Below are 17,771 nucleotides of genomic sequence, written 5' to 3'. Positions count from 1 at the left end.
TGACTAAGCAATACCTGGGTAAGTACTGCAAAGGAGAAGGACAGGTCTGCTCTGGCCATGGACAGGAAGAGTGTATACTCCTGTGGAGGGTGAGGTAGAAAAGAGTAGATAAACTACATACCAATAACTTTAAATGTAAATGGATTAAATGATCCAATCAAAAGACATAGGTTAGCTGTGTGGATAAGAAAACAGGACCCATACATATGCTGTCTACAAGAGACACACCTTAAAACAAAAGATGCACATAGACTGAAGGAAGAGGATGAAAAAAAAATTTCATGGCTTGACCAGGCGGTGGTGCAGTGGATAGAGTGTCGGACTGGGATGCAGAGGACCCAGGTTCAAGCCCCGAGATCCCCAGCTTGAGCACGGGCTCATCTGGTGTGAGCAAAAAGCTCACCAGCTTGAGCCCAAGGTCGCTGGCTCAAGCAAGGGGTTACTCGGCCTGCTGAAGGTCCATGGTCAAGGCACATATGAGAAAACAATCAATGAACTAAGGTGTCACAACGAAAAACTAATGATCGAAGCTTCTCATCTCTCTCCGTTCCTGTCTGTCCCTATCTGACTCTCTCTCTATGTAAAAAATAAAAAAATAAAAATAAATAAATTAATTAATTAAAATAAAATATTTCATGCAAATAGAAAAAAAAAGCTGGGGTAACAATCCTTATATCAGACAAAATGGACTTTAAAACAAAGGCTATAGTAAGAGATAAAGAAGGTCACTACATAATGATAAAGGAAACAATCTAACAGGAAGATATAACCATTATAAATATCTACGCACCTAACATAGGAGCACCTAAATATATAAAGCAGACTTTGATGGATATAAAGGGCGAGATCAACAGCAATATTATAATAGTAGGGGATTTCAATACCCCACTAACATCACTAGATAGATCCTCAAGAAAGAAAATTAACGAAGAAACAGCAGACTTAAAGGACACACTAGATCAACTCAATTTAGTAGATATCTTCAGAACCTTTCACCCTAAAGCAGCAGAATATACATTCTTTTCAAGTGCTCATGGTACATTCTCTAAGATAGACCACATGTTAGGGCACAAACACGGTCTCAACAAATTTAAGATTGAAATCATATCGAGCATTTTCTCTGATCACAATGGCATGAAACTAGAAATCAACCACAACAGAAAAACTAAAAAATACTCAAACACTTGGAAACTAAATAGCATGTTATTAAATAACGAATGGGTTAACAATGAGATCAAAAAAGAAATACAAAAATTCCTAGAAACAAATGATAATGAACATACAACAACTCAAAATTTATGGGACATAGCAAAAGCAGTACTGAGAGGGAAGTTCACAGCATTACAGGCATACCTTAAGAAGCTAGAAAAAGCACAGCAAGCAAAGCTCAGTAGTAGTAGAAGGAAGAAAATAATAAATATCAGAAAAAAGAAAAGAGTAAAGAAAGACAAGGCTGTGACAGACAGGAGAAGTTAAGACCAATACAGTAACCTAGGTACAGGTTTGGAGACAGGAAAGATACTAATGCATCAAAGAAGCTGAAGAGAGGGCAAATGGGATGGCACAGTGCAGGTAACAAGTGACCACACAAGTACTTAACCTGCAGGGCTGGGAATATAATGTGTGTGTGTGTGGGGGGGGGGGGGAGCTTGGAGGAACATTCTAGAGGTAGACAATAGGAGAATCCCATTCCTGCCTGGAGTGTCATTCCTCAATTATACCTGCACACATGCAGCATGCTGTTCAGAGACACAAAAGATGGGGAATCCAAGAGGTGATGCACAGGGACAGAGTACATCAGTGAGGTTGAGTGTCTGGGTTGCTTCTGTGTGTCTGAGTCCTGCAGAAAATGAATGGCTCCCAGTACCTAGGCTTGATGGAGAGAGAGGCTGGAAATATGGAAACTCATAAATCTACCAGCAGATATGAAGAGGAGTTTACTGCTTGGATTCTCATGACAAGCTGACAGCATCTTTAACCAATTCAACCAACGTTATTTCTAAAAGATCCCAAAATACTGTCCCCTACTGTCATAATGACCTGTGGCTCAAAGACAGGAGCCATCAATCACTGTGTTAAGTTCAAGGACAGGGGACAGGAAAAGATCTTCACTTATTGTTTTCAACCCAAAGAAAGTTGTGTGATCCAAATTGGTGTCCCATTTCTGGATCTATTCCCAACAGATTTCTTACAACATGTTCCCAGTTTAGAGAAATAAGAAAAAGATAAAGAGGGATTAGATAGAAGGGGCCCTGGTTCCCAATCTCAATGTCAAGGATGTAGTAGTAACCCAGAGGGACACTGTGGGAATTATCAGCATAAGGAAACCAATCATTTCAACATTAGATGGCATTATATTTCTTTTGAAAAGCTTGGTGTTCAGCAGTTGCTATAATAAAAAGCAGATAACATAAAAAAATGTAGTACAGAAAATGCAGGCAGCAGGTTTCCAATCTGGTTTTAAGCATGAGGAGCTGTGCAACCAGTACACACATTCCATTTGGAAGAAACTGATTATGTAAGGGTACAGCCTTCCTTTCAATTTACATGTTTTATTATTTTTTTCAAACAGCTATATTGTTGTTGGGACATTAGTACTTATTCAGTTGTTTGCATCACAAAAACATTGAGATGCTGAGGATGCTGAGAACCACAAAAGTTTGGGAACTTCTGGGTTAATAAAAAATAACAAAGTAAATTCTTTCCTAAATTTACAGACCCCAGATTAAGCACTCCTGCTTTCAAAGACATTCTGTTATCATCCCAACTCATTTAGGTGATCTGAAAACAATAAAAAAATATTTTACTTATTGATTGATTTTAGAGGAAGGAAGGAGGGAAGGAGAAAGGGTTGGAGGGAGAAAGAAACAATTGATTTGCTGTTCCACTTATATATGCATTCAGTGATTGATTCTTGTATATGCCCTGACCAGGAACCGAACCCGCAACACCTTGCTGTATTGGGACCAGGTGCTCATCAACTGAGCCACGCAGCCAGGACTAAGTGATCCGAAAACATCTTAAGGATATTATTTAGCACACAACACAACTATAATGTTTTTTCCAATTTCAACAGAAAGACAGACCTGGGGTAGACTTGGTTCTGGGACTCTGAGGGCAAGCAAGAGAGGAAAAGAAAAAGGCTATATGCACCTGTTCAGGAATCAGCTGATCTCTAAAAATTCAGTCCCAGTTCTATCCATTACAGAGGCTGAGTTAACCTAGCACTGGGGTCGGGAACCTATGGCTCCCGAGCCAGACGTGGCTCTTTTGATGCTGCATCTGGCTCACAAATCTTTAATAAAAAAAATAATAACGTTAAAAATATAAAATTCTCATGTATTACAATCCATTCATTTCCTGCCGCTCATGTTTATGGTTGCGGGTGTCTGGAGCCAATCACAGCTGTCCTCTGAACAACACCAAATTTTTATTGGATAATACCTAACATACACGGGTCGTTCTATGGCTCTCACGGAATTACATTTTAAAATATGTGGTGTTCGTGGCTCTCTCAGACAAAAAGGTTCCCGACCCCTGACCTAGAAGGTTGTGACCAGTTATACTTTGTAATTGTGGTTCCACCTCAAGTCCTGGTCTCCCAAAGGGCCCACGAAACCCAATGACCCTGGCCTCAACTGTCCTGGCCATTCACTCACTCCTGTGCTAAAGTGACAGAGCACATAGGTAGCAAGATGCCAGGGAGGGCAGGAGCAGGGCAGGTTGACTAAAAGTTTCATAAATTCTCCTATGAAAGACGGTGAGCACACTTAGCAGACCATCACCTGCACATCTGCACCAGGGCCTAGGAAAGCTTGCCCATAGGTACCTGGTACTTCCTGGACTGGTGTTCTGTACTAAGCACTTGATCTATATCCACTTGGTTAATCCTCACAGCAACCCTCTAAGGTAGGTAGTGGCATTCTCACCCTCATCTTCATTCCCACAGCAACCTGGAAGCAGAGTAGGTAGTGGCCTGGTTGGTCAAAGGTTACCTGGGGCTGTATTTGGAATGTTCTGGCTCCAAAGAGGCCCAGTCGACCAGCACCGCTGGACCTGATTGGTCTGCAGTTTAGCCAATGACACCCCACTCCCACATCCTAATATTTATTCATGTGCAGACCTAACTTCTCTGCAGAATGCCAGGTGGCCCCTTGAGCTGAGTCTCAAGTCAGATTTCCAGGAGTGGTATTTCCAAAGAATTTCACTCCCATGAATAAATCAGAGCCAAGATAACTCTTATAGCACCTGGCATGTTTGCAGTGTGAGACTTGGGCCATGTCATAGGTAAAATCTGAAGCACATTTCCCTGTGGTGCCATGGCCAGCAGGTTTCAAGGGAGCAGAAACCAAGTTTTTATTTATGCATCCCAAGCAGTAAAGGGCACATGGGCTGCAGCCTGAACTTCTTTCATGCCAAGCAAAATGCTGGCCAATGCCAGGTGACCCCAGTCTCTAAAGAGATCACAAGTTCACAGCTGCACACACCCTTGAGACAAAGGAAGCCACCTTACCACCACTTCAAGGCTCTTTTGTAAAAAATCATTTAAGGGAAGTACAAGATTCTACCCAGGGATAAAGAGAAAGGGGTGGGGAACTCCAACTTGGGGTAAAAACGTGGCAACTTTTCAATATTAGTTAATCTGCTGCAAATCTTACCCTGTCTGAAGAACACGTTTCATGAAATGTTGGTTACACTGGTTACAAAACATGAGTATCAGAAGGTCTATTCCCTCATTCTCAAAGCAGAAGCTACTTCCCATTAATGGCCATAGCCCGTTTCACTGCATGATCTGTGTCAGCGGGGAAGCGCACACAGGATTCTTGTCCATCTGACTGGTTCAGGCAGCTATTGAGAACAGCATTCATGTCTGTCATCAGCCAGACTTGCCTAGCCAGTGGCTGTGAGCCAAAGGTAGCTCTCAGAAGTCTTAATCCTTCTTCCTGACACTTGTACACACTCTGACCCCCATCCTTCAGACCTGCCAAGTGGGCCTGTTACCTCAGACTAGGCCCAGCACCTTGCCTTAAACCAGGCGACTAAAGGGTAAAGATAAGCCAGCCTTCCTGAAAGGGGAGTATAGATGCACTCAAGCTCTCTGTCCCTCACTGAAGGGACCAGGCCTACAAGGACCCTGCAGCCAGGAGGACTAGAAGCCAGGCTCTAGGCAGGCCTAAACCATGCCAATCAGAATTCCAGTCTCTCTGCTCCAGACACCAATCAGCAGGCCCATTAAATTAGGGGCACTGAAGATTTTGCCTTAATTTTTCCCTACAAAAGCTGCCAATAGCTGGAGGACTGAGTGGCTTAGGTACAGTGAAGGGTCCACTGGTGCTGATGGGTAAATTTGGGTGGGTGATTTGTAAACTTATAATGTCCCAGTGATGCCTGACCAGGAGGTGGCGCAGTGGATAGAGCGGCGGACTGGGATGCGGAAGGACCCAGGTTCGAGACCCCGAGGTCGCCAGCTTGAGCGCGGGCTCATCTGGCTTGAGCAAAGAGCTCACCCGCTTAGACCCAAAGTCGCTGGCTCCAGCAGGGGGTTACTCGGTCTGCTGAAGGCCCGCGGTCAAGGCACATATGAGAAAGCAATCAATGAACAACTAAGAAGTCGCAACGCGCAACGAGAAACTGATGATTGATGCTTCTCATCTCTCTCCGTTCCTGTCTGTCTGTCCCTGTCTATCTCTGCCTCTGTAAAAAAAAAAAAAAAAAAAATGTCCCAGTGATGGACATGCAGTAAACACAAAAAACAAAACTTTAATGTGGACAAGATCAAAACTGCTGGGCTGAAACATATTTCAGCAGGGGCGGATTAATTCTTACTATAAAAAGATAGAAAGAAAATACAGCCAGCTGTGTGAAACACAATTCGTTGCAATGCTTGCTGCTGCTGCTGTATCAGGAAAGCAGCTCCCTGACAATCCTTACACAAATGAGTGTGATTGTGTGCCAACAGAGCTTAGATCAGGGGTTCCCAAACGTTTTACACAGGGGGACAATTCACTGTCCCTCAGACCGTTGAAGGGCCGGACTATAAAAAGAACTATGAACAAATCCCTATGCACACTGCATATATCTTAAAGTAAAAAAACAAAACGGGAACAAATACAATATTTAAAATAAAGAACAAGTAAATTTAAATCAACAAACTGACTAGTATTTCAATGGGAACTATGCTCCTCTCACTGACCACCAATGAAAGAGGTGCCCCATCCGGAAGTGCAGCGGGGGGCCGGATAAATGGTCTCAGGGGGCCGCATGCGGCCCGCGGGCCATAGTTTGGGGACCCCTGATTTAGATTAACATGGTCTGCAACCTGTTCCACAGATTTCTAGACTTTATGTCAAGGTGAGATAAAAGTTATGTGACAATAGAATGTTATGTTCAAAAAGTAGAGTGCAAAATTACAGATGAGGAAAAATATGCAAGAGGGCAGGTACAAAGAACCATAAAGTAAAGTGGGATATGGCAGTGGATCTGTAGATGACTACACTGAAATTATCAAACAACCAACATATATATATAAAACCAGGTTGGCCTCTTTGCAATCTGCCCCCTTTCAAAAGCCTCCACCTCTGTTGGTGGAGTCAGTCAGTCTGTCTGTCTGCCTCTCTACATGGTGAGCTGGCCTCCAGGCACTACAGAGAAGACTTGACCTGGCCAAATTTCCCAATTAGAGGCTGGAAGATTATGAGAGAGATACGGGGCCATTATTTTAAACTCTGTATTCCCATTAATCTGGGTTTTGGGTTGTGCCTTTCATAAATCATAGTGACATTTTGCTCTGGCTGCCTCTTTTAAAGCTTTTTACTCCAGCTCCTTTACCTGTCTTCATCTTTTTATCTAGAGTTATTCACTTTCTCAGAAGAGATGGCAAAGATCAACTTATAATAAATGCAACGTACCATTCATTCATGCAAAAAAATCCCACTCTGAGAGGTGAACTCCAAGATGGCCACAAAGCCAAGCAGATCACAAAGCTGAGATGGGTAGGGAGGCTCAGCACTTCCTCCACTTAGATCAGGGGTAGTCAACCTTTTTATACCTACTGCCCACTTTTGTATCTCTGTTAGTAGTAAAATTTTCTAACTGCACACTGGTTCCACAGTAATGGTGATTTATAAAGTAGGGAAGTAACTTTATAAAATTTATAAAGCAGAATTACAGCAAGTTAAAGCATATAATTACTTACCAAGTACTTTACGTCAGATTTTCGCTAAGTTTGGCAGAATAAATCTTTATAAAACAACTTACTATAGTTAAATCTACCTTTTTATTTATACTTTGGTTGCTCCACTACCGCCCACCATGAAAGCTAGAACGCCCACTAGTGGGCGGTAGGGACCAGATTGACTACTACTGACTTAGATGATAGTTTCCCAGTAGGAAGAACTACTAAAATGAGGAAAAAGTATAAGAGTGAGAAACTAGGATTAGTCAAACTAGGCTGACAATAGTCTTGGGCTCCCTTGGTATAGACCAAAAAACTTCAGAACATGATAGCACACTGGTTTTCTGGAATCCTTCTATTTCCAATAAAATTATTAGTACATGATCCTCACAAACAAAATGTAAAACTATACCCTGACCAGGTGGTGGTGCAGTGGATAGAGTTGGACCGGGATGCAGAGGACTCAGGTTCGAAACCTTGAGGTTGCCGGCTTGAGCGTGGGCTCACCAGCTTGAGCACGAAGTTGCTGGCTTGAGCAAGGGGTCACTAGCTCTACTGTAGCCATTGGGTCAAGGCACATATGAGAAAGCAATCAATGAATAACTAAGGAGCCACAACGAAGAATTGATGTTTCTTATCTCTCTTCCTGTCTGTCCGCCCCTATCTGTCCCTCTGTCTCTGTCTGTCTGACACACACACAGTAAAACTATAAAGCAGACAACCATGATGTTTCTAGCACAACAACACTGAGTATCAACTGCCAAGCAAGTGGTTAAAGTCAAGCTGTTTGGGAATTTGAAAACCCAAGGAGAGGAAGGTGAGAAGTGCAGATGATCAATGACTTGAACAACCAATGGCTAGCACTATACCAGGAACAGTCCACTGCATGTGGTTGAAATGATCCAGACTGTACCAGCTAGGCTTATAGGCCTGTTACATGTAAGTGAGAAACAATATTCAACAAGTCAGCAAAGCTAAATAGGTATTTCCACAAAAGCACATGGTACCTCCAAGTTGTCTCTTCAAAGTAGCAAAGTGGTGGTTGACAGCAACACTCAAGGATTCCCTGGGACTCATCTAACTCACTGGGGACAAAATGGGCTCAGGGAATGGGGCTAGTCAAGTTTCCAGAGACACCATGGCTTTGATGTCAAGTAACACTTCAGCCATGACCACCTAGAGCCCTCACTGAAAAGAAAGGTAAAATAAACCCTTCAATGGCCAAGAGAAGATATGGAGACATGCAGACAATCTAAGGAGTCAGAAACAGACACATATGTGAAAGACATTGACTCAGGGTTTAGAGATGCAGAAGCTTGGTTACCTTGATTAAGAGGTGATGTTTATTAAGTGACCTTTTCTTCAACGTTAAAATCTTCTGACCTTCACGGTGAAGCTAAATTCTATTGTTTTTTTTAATTTAAAAAAAAATAATTTATTGATTTTTAGGGAGAGGGGGAGAGGGGGCAGAAGAGAGACTGATTTGTTGTTTCACTTATTTATGCATTCACTGGTTGATTCTAGTATGTGCCCTGACTGGTAACTGAACCTACGACCTTGGCATATCAGGACAACACTCTAACCAAGCTACCTAGCCAGGACAAGAAGATGAATTTTCAAAGATTTGGGGAAAGGTTACATTTGTCAGTATCGGGTACTCTCAAGAAGTGGCTCCAGAAAAAATTACTTTTCCTCTCCCCTTGCTTCACCTTTCATCAGGCACAAAGCCCAAATAAAAGGAGTAGGGGCAGGAGAGCGTCACTTATCCCAAAGAAAAGGGAACACATAAAGTGATGGAATTAACTTCACAACTAGAAACAGCCCAAATCTGAGTCCCTGGTTTCCAAAGCAGGAAATGAAGATTGATACAAGGCCCAAAGACAACTAGCCAGCAAGAGGTGACATCATTTAAACTAGAGACACACTTCTGGATATAGCAAGGGCTGGTCCTTTTGACAGTCAAGCAGCCCCGGGGAAACAGGCTCTCCTGTCAGGTAAGGGTAAAGCCCTCAGATAGCCACCTCCATGCACTGCAGGGACATCTCAGCCCTCAGCAAACAACCAACATCTACTTTTGCCCTGATATCTAACCAGAGATGGATTCCTTTTTTTTTTTTACTAATTTTTTTTTTCCTGTATTTTTCTGAAGCTGGAAACGGGGAGACAAGTCAGACTTACTCCCACATGCGCCCCACCGGGATCCACCCGGCACGCCCACCAGGGGCGAAGCTCCGCCCACCAGGGGGCGTCGCTCTGCCGCGACCAGAGCCACTCCAGCACCTGGGGCAGAGGCCAAGGAGCCATCCCCAGCGCCCGGGCCATCCCCGCTCCAATGGAGCCTCGGCTGCGGGAGGGGAAGAGAGAGACAGAGAGGAAGGAGGGGGGGGGGGGGCGGAGAAGCAAATGGGCGCCTCTCCTGTGTGCCCTGGCCGGGAATCAAACCCAGGTCCCCCGCACGCCAGGCCGACGCTCCACCACTGAGCCAACCGGCCAGGGCCTGGATTCTTGCATTTAAATAATCCAACTCCTCTTAAAGACAGCTAAGGAAACTAAGGGATCTGTAGCTTTGTGAGAATGAATGTTCTTATTTGCCATTAATTACCCCTAACTTCCACTGAAGTAAATGACTCAGAAGTTAAGGGCCCCAGCTCTGACACTGGCAGGAGAGGGGTGGGTACAGGTACTGGAGAATAGTATGGCCTATTTCCTTGCAGGGCTACCTTGCTGGTGGCAAACACTATCAGAGCCTGGGTTCTATACTCCAGGAAAGCCGAAGCCGCAGGCAGGCTGCTATCTCAGACTCTGATTCTGTCACACAACCCAAGTTTACTGCCTGGCTGACTAGGTAAGCTTGTCCTTAAACATTCACTCAGGTGAGTTCTCAGTTCATTTGAAACTGAAGCAGCAGTCCCAGTGCACAAATGATCACATTCCCAATGAACCTGCAGCATTCCCTGGCACTCCTCAATGTCTCTGTATTAAAATTGTAAAATATATTAAAGAATGTGGAGCTAACATTCATCACATGAAGCTTTGAACCATAGTCTAGTGTACATAATGGCTGAATAAAGATGTGCATACATATGGGTTTAACTGGTTTGCCAGCCATGCTGAGGAAAGCTGAGACTCATGACCACTGTGCAGCTTGAGCACATGACCCATCTGTGGCTCTCCCTATCATTCTTTGGGATTCCCCATCCTTTTTTTCCTTTAGCGAGAGAAGAACAGACAGGGACAGATGAGAAGTATCAACTCATAGTTGTAGTATCTTAGTTGTTCATGGATTGCTTTCTCACGTCCCTTGACAGGGGGGCTCCAGCTGAGTCAGTGACCTCTTGCTTAAGCTGATGACATTGAGGTTTTGAACCTCGGTCCTCAGCATCCTAGGCCGACGTTCTATCCACTGTGTCACCACCTGGTCAGACCATTCGGGGATTCTGAGTTCTCCCAGACTCTACACTGGATATGCCTTACCTGTGTGACCAGTGACCTAGAAATCTCACTATCTTCTCCAAGGTCCCAATGCCCTCACAACAATGATTCCCACACCTCTGTACTGTCTGAGGACTTGGGGCAATGAACTAGACAGAAGAGGAGGGGTCTTTATGTTATCTAGTAACAGATCAGTATGTTCCTGCCACCCCAACCAAGCCCCTTCCCTCCATAGGCTGACACTACATAAAGGAGAGGAGTTATGCCCAAGGCTCAGGTGATCATAGGCCTATAAGGCTTTGTTAAAAGAGGAGAGAAAATGAGAAAGAGACTCCAGCTGAGAATTTACAAAAAAAAACAGGGCCCAAAGTTCTTCAGTAGCCCAGAAAGAGATGTAAAGGGAGGACCTGGTGGAGGGTGGCTGTAAGGGCTGCTGCATGGAGAAAGTGGTACTTCATGCTTGCACTGTATCTACATGTCTGATAGAAACACGTGGCCACTCAAGCACTGTAAAGTTTTCTAGTAGCCACATTAATGTAAGAAGATGAAGAGTATATATTTCACTAAATATGTAATAGTATATGCCATTTAACCTCATATAACCAAAATATCATTTCAACACAGTCACTATTAAAAAACCAGACATCTTACCATTATTTTCTTATTAAATATGTCTGAAATCCAAGTGTGTAACTCCACACTTACAGCACATCTCAATTCAGTAGCTAATTTTTCAAGTTATTTGATTTGTATTTAGTCTATAAAATTAATAGCTGAAAAAGTAGATTCACATACCCAAAGTGTTCCAAACATATTTTAAAAGTTCTCCAAAAACTAAACCATCAATTTTTAACATTTAATTAGAATTCAATAAAACGTAATTCATTCCCTCATGTGCACTAGCCACATTCCGATGCTCAAGGGCCAGGTGCCAACCCTACCAGAAGATCTAGAAGTTAGGAGCCAGGTTGCACACTTTAGAAACTCGCTCCAGAGCCACAGGGACCCAGACCACTACATATTGAGGGTTAATTTGATCCCCCCGTGTCAGTCCCAAACCAACCACCTTTATCACCCAGAGATCCACTTGTACTACATATCAACTTGTATTTTATAAACTTAAATTATTTAAAAGAAAATACTAACATCACATTCAATATGTGGATCTGTTTGAATGGAAGAGACATTTTGGGAGACAACATAGGCACTTTAATGTGGGACACAATTATTGATTTTCTTGTATATAACAAAATGTTTATTGTGGCTTTATTAAAGGACATGCCCTTATTTAAAAATATGAACAAAGACTTCAATAATCTTTTTATTGTGGTAAAATATACATAACATAACATCTGCCGTTTTAACCATTTTTAAATGTCTTGTTCAATAGCATTAAGTACATTTACAGTGTTGTGCAGCCATCAACATTATCCATCTCCAGAATGTTTTTCATCTTGCAAAACTGAAACTGTGTCCCTATTAAACACTAATTACCCTCCCCTTTCCCGCAGCCTTGGCACCCACCATTCTACTTCCTGTCTCTATGAATCTGACTACTCTTAAGTACACCTCACGTAAGTAAAATCATTTGTCCTTTTTATGACCGGCTTCTTTCACTTAGCATGGTGTCCTCAGGGGTTTATCCATGTTGTAACATGTGAGAATTTCCTTACCGTTTTTTCAAGTATTTTTTTGTTGTTATTTTTTCCTTGTTGTTTCCCTTTGGGGGGGGGGGGGGGACACGGACAAATAGACAACAGGAAGGGAGAGAAATGAGAAGCATCATCTTGTAGGTTGTGGCACTTTTAGTTGTTCATTTGATTGCTTTCTTATACATGCCTTGACTGGGGAGGGGGCCTCCAGTTGAGCCTGTGTCCCCTTGCTCAAGCCAGTGACCCTGAGATCATATCTATGATCTCATGCTCAAGCTGGCCACCTGTGGTTCCAAACCTGAGTCTTCAGTGTCCCAGGTCAAAGCTCTATCCACTGCGCCAGTCAGGCAAAAGTTGTTGTTTTTTAAATGTTTATTGATTTTGAGATAGGGAGGAAGGGGAAAAAGGACCAAGAAAAAGGGAGGAGGAGGAACATATGCCCTAATCATGGACTGAACCAGCAACCCCTGCACTTCAGGATGATGCTCTACCAATTGAACTATCCAGTCAGGGCAATTTCCTTAATTTTTAAGGCTGAATAATATTCCACTGTATGAATATACATTTTTGTTGCTTCCATCTTTGACCACTGTGACCAATGATGCTGTGAACATGGGTGTACAAATGCCTGTTGGGAATCCCTGCTTTCAACAGAATGCTCTTATTCGTGTGTGTGTGTGTGTGTGTGTGTGTGTCAGAGATAGAAAGAGAGACAAGGACAGACAGGAGAGAGATGAGAAGCATCAATTCTTCATTGCAGCACATCAGTTGTTCATTGATTGCTTTCTCATAGGTGCCTTGGAGGGAGGGGTGCTACAGCAGAGCGAGTGACCTGTTTCTCAAGCCAGCGACCTTGGCCTTCAAGCCAGCAACCTTTGGGCTCAAGCCAGCAACCATGGGATCATGTCTATGATCCCATGCTCAAGCGAGCAACCCCGTGCTCAAGCTGGTGGGCCCACACTCAAACCTAGGTCTTCTGCTTCCCAGTCTGATGCTCTATCCACTGCGCCACCGCCTGGTAAGGCAGAATGCCCTTATTCTTAAAAGAAATGTTTGCTGAAGGACTTGAAGTAAATCCTCACATCTGCAACTTACTTTCAAAGGATTAAAAAAAAAAATCCTGTGCACTGATAAATAAAACAGAAGTGGCAAGATGTTAATTGGTGCCTACACAGTGGATAAAGCATTGACCTGGAATGCTGAGGTCATTGGTTTGAAACCCTGGGCTTGCCTGGTCAAGGCACATATGAGAAGCAACTATTACAAGTTAATGTTTCTCTCTCCTTCCCCCTTCCTCCTCCCCCCTCAAAAAAACAACAAAAACATTTATTGGTAAATCTAAATTTTGGTAGATTTGAAAATTTTCAAAATGAAAAAAAAATCACTAATTTAAAAATAGCACCAGCTGCTACAAATAGAAGGCCAGTGCAAAAATAAGTACAATGAAAACTGCTGCTGGGCCTGACCAGCCAGTGACACACTGGATAAGGCGTTGGCCTGGGACACTGAGGACACGGATTCAAAACCCCAGGGTTGCCGGCTTGAGCGCAGGCTCAGCAGCTTGAGTGTGGGATCACAGACATGACCCCACTGTTGCTGGCTTGAGGCCAAAGGTCACTGGTTTAAGCAAGGGGTCACTGACTCGGCAGGAGCCCTTCATTCAAGGCACATATGAGAATCAATGAACAACTAAGGTGCCGCAACTATGAGTTGATGTTTCTCATCTCTCTTCCTTACTGTTCATCTGTCCCCCCCTCCCTCCCCCAAAAAAACAAAAACAAACAAAACAAAAAAAACTGTTGCTGGCATAGTTGATGGCCCAAGATCTGGAGCTGCCTTGACTTGCAAAATGGAAGATTAACACCCAATAAGACCTTCTCAAAGTGAGAAGTACTTAAGGAAACAAAGGGTAATGGTGTCCTCCCATAAGGATTGCTGGTCCCAGGACTAGGTGAAGTCACCTTAGTTAGAGATTAGGCATCCTTTAGAGATTGGGGGATAGAGAGCAAGATCAGCATGAAGGCTACTGCAGGAACAAAACAAGACCCAAAAAAAGAGGTAGAAGATGGGGTTAGACTCAAAGGTAATTTAAAAGGCTGAAACCTCATGGCTGAGGCCAAGGGGGAACCCAAGATTAAAATCAACTACTAACCCATCACAAAACAAACTCTATCTCTGGCAAAAAGTTGGTTATCTGGGGACAGAGGCAGGGCAGAACAGTAGCTGAGTAACAGGGCTAAGTTGGGAGTGGGATCACTAAGGAAAGTATGTACCCAGAGGGGAGAGCACCCAGAAGAATGTTAACTTAAGTCCCTGCCAAGGAGGCGGGCAGAAAAAACCAGGGACCAGGAGCTTCCTGGTTGGTGACAGGAGGCAGATGTAGGCCACATGGCCTCAGGGCACAACCTACTCCTGGATTTTCTATCAGGATGTTGGCAATTTAGAGCAGTGGTCCCCAACCCCCAGGCCGCGGACAGGTACCAGTCCGTGGGCCATTTGGTACCGGTCCGCAGAGAAAAAATAAATAACTTACATTATTTCCGTTTTATTTATATTTAAGTCTGAACAATGTTTTACTTTTAAAAAATGACCAGACTCCCTCTGTTACATCCATCTAAGACTCACTCTTGACGCTTGTCTCGGTCACGTGATACATTTATCTGTCCCACCCTAAAGGCCGGTCCGTGAAAATATTTTCTGACATTAAACCGGTCTGTGGTCCAAAAAAGGTTGGGGACCACTGATTTAGAAGACTAGGGAAAACATAAATTATCTTTCAAGAACTGAATAGTTGATGTGAAAGGGGAGGGCCTGACCAGGCGGTGGGGCAGTGGATGGAGCCTAGGACTGAGATGTGGAGGACCCAGGTTAGAGACCCCTGAGGTCGCCAGCTTAAGCACGGGCTCAATTGGTTTGAGCAAAAGCTCACCAGCTTAGACCCAAGGTCGCTGGCTCGAGCAAGGGATTACTCGGTCTGATGTAGCCCCCCAGCACCTCAAGGCACATATGAGAAAGCAATCATTGAACAACTAAAGTGTCGCAATGAAAAACTAATGAGTGATGCTTCTCATCTCTCTCCATTCCTGTCTGTCTGTCTCTATCTATCCCTCTCTCTGACTCTCTGTCTCTGTTAAAAAAAAAGGAAAAAGAAAAAGAAAGAAGAAGGAAGGAAGGAAAGGAAGGAAGGAAAGGGAGGGAGGGAGGGAGGGAGGGAGGGAAAGTGGAAACTATCCCAGAAAACATTAACCACAAGGCACACAAGACTTTTAAAGTATCAGATTTTGAAGGAGTTTTGGACCAAGGCAGACACACCAAAGGGAGCATGAAATGAGAACTTCTAAAGATGGTTTCACAGCCTGGGCTAAGAGCCAACTGGGCCCCCAAGTTCCTCATAACTTAGGATTAGAACACAGGATCCAGTTATAAGTTATAAACGTAGCTCCTTCCCAGAGGCTATTTTGCGAAGTACACACAGAATTCAGCTGGTACTGCGCTGAGCCTCCCACAAATTCGTAAGGCTACTCCCAATGGTATAAGAAGCTTGGAGAGGCTTTGCATTTCCCTTGTTCTGGCCTCAGCTGGTGTTGCCAGGTGCTGGGCTGACATGAGAAGTTCAATGTATGAGGGTGGCCTCCATGAAGGATGGAGTGTGCCTTCTTCAGCAGATGGAGGAGGGCAGATCTCTGGGTCCATCCTCTGTAATGGCATGAATAAGCTCTTTCCCTGGCAAAGAAGAACGCATAACAGTACCATTTGCTGAGGGAAGAGAAAAGTCAGAGGAACAGGCACCAAGTCCTCTGCCCAGATCCCCACAGTGCGAAGGTGGCTGGAACAGGCAAGGCTTGAGCACAAGAATCTAAACCAGGGGTCCCCAAACTTTTTACACAGGGGGCCAGTTCACTGTCTCTCAGACCGTTGGAGGGCCAGACTATAAAAAAACTATGAACAAATCCCTATGCACACTACACATATTTTAAAGTAAAAAAACAAAATGGGAATGAATACAATATTTAAAATAGAGAACAAGTAAATTTAAATCAACAAACTGACCAGTATTTCAAGGGGAACTATGCTCCTCTCACTGACCACCAATGAAAGAGGTGCCCCTTCTGGGTGTGCGGCGGGGGCTGGATAAATAGCCTCAGGGGGCCGCATGCAGCCTGCGGGCCGTAGTTTGGGGACCCCTGATCTAAACCATGTGAGTTAATCTCACTGTCCATAACTGGGGGAAGCCAAAGTACAGAACCACACCAGAACTGCTTCATGCCTGGATTCCCCTGTTCAGCGTCCCCAAAACCCCTGTCCAGCCCCCGCAAGGGTCAAGGTGCTTCACTCAGGATGTCTCCAAATTACTCTAGTAGAAATCCATGCTTCTTACTGAATTAAAATCACTATCAGGACAGCTCAATCTGATGAAGCCCAGAGAATAAAAGATGGGAAAGGTGTGAATCATGGGTGATTGGAGCAAAGTGTGCTTACAGGGGCACTGGACACCTCCTGGGAGCCACCTACAGCCAGGACCCTGCTCTCATAGACAGGTGGGTACAGGATGCTACCTCCCAGGGTACCCACTGTGCCTCAGCAAGGGGCTCAGGTCAGGTAAGTCTTCTTGAAGAAATAGCCTTCCTCAGCTCCACAAAGAAGGAAGTCACATTTTGCTTTATTTGGTCTCATGGGGAGGTGTGGTTTAAGGGAAAGATGGACAAGTAAAAACCACCTGACTTCCAGGCTGGGGTAGGGGGAGAATGTTCCAAACTCAAACACAAGAATCCCCAATGGCAGAGATGTGTGAGCAAAATACTTCTTTTATTTTTTGCAAAGTACTTTTGAAACCCAGAGAATATAGAACCCCTGAAGACTTCACTGAGAACCCATTTGGAATTAAAAATACACACCCATCAAGTCCTCCCCTTACCCCTGATGACATTTAAAACCAAGACTTAATTGAGTGACATACAAATTACTATTGTAAAAATGTACTCAAATGGAGTCAATGTTAAAATTTAGTATTGGACCATTACAATTCTCTTCAAAATGCTGCACTATTTTAAAGTATTTCAATATGCCTTCAATAACCCTGTTATTATATTAAAGCAGCATGGAATTCTTGCCTTCAATAATCCTGTTACTATGTTAGAACAGCATGGAATTCATCAGTTGTCATAGAAATGGCATCAAAATGCATTCTAGCCTGACCTGTGGTGGCGCAGTGGATAAAGCGTCGACCTGGAAATGCTGAGGTCGCCGGTTCGAAACTCTGGGCTTGCCTGGTCAAGGCACATGTGGGAGTTGATGCTTCCAGCTCCTACCCCCTTTTCTCTCTCTGTCTCTTTCTCCTCTCTCTCCCTCTCTGTCTCTCTCTCCTCTCTAAAAATGAATAAAATAAAATAAATTTTAAAAAAATGCATTCTACTTCAGGTGAGGGGTTGAAGAAATACCTTCATCAAACTCAGTTCAAACCCTCTAAAAATCAGTAAGTGCAAGCACATCTAGAATACCACCTACACAGATGT

At 43.8% G+C, this 17,771-nt stretch overlaps 1 protein-coding gene across 1 annotated transcript in view; it reads right to left on the bottom strand.

The window, feature by feature from the left end:
• Nucleotides 1-17,771, bottom strand: part of BRD4 (bromodomain containing 4) — a 97,951-nt gene that overhangs the window by 41,714 nt on the left and 38,466 nt on the right. The window lies entirely within an intron of this gene.

The sequence above is a fragment of the Saccopteryx bilineata genome, chromosome 1 (genome assembly GCF_036850765.1).
Source record: "Saccopteryx bilineata isolate mSacBil1 chromosome 1, mSacBil1_pri_phased_curated, whole genome shotgun sequence".
Classification (NCBI taxonomy): Eukaryota; Metazoa; Chordata; class Mammalia; order Chiroptera; family Emballonuridae; genus Saccopteryx; species Saccopteryx bilineata.
The sequence above is the reverse complement of the archived record's forward strand: the minus strand, read 5'-3'. Positions and strand labels throughout refer to the sequence as shown.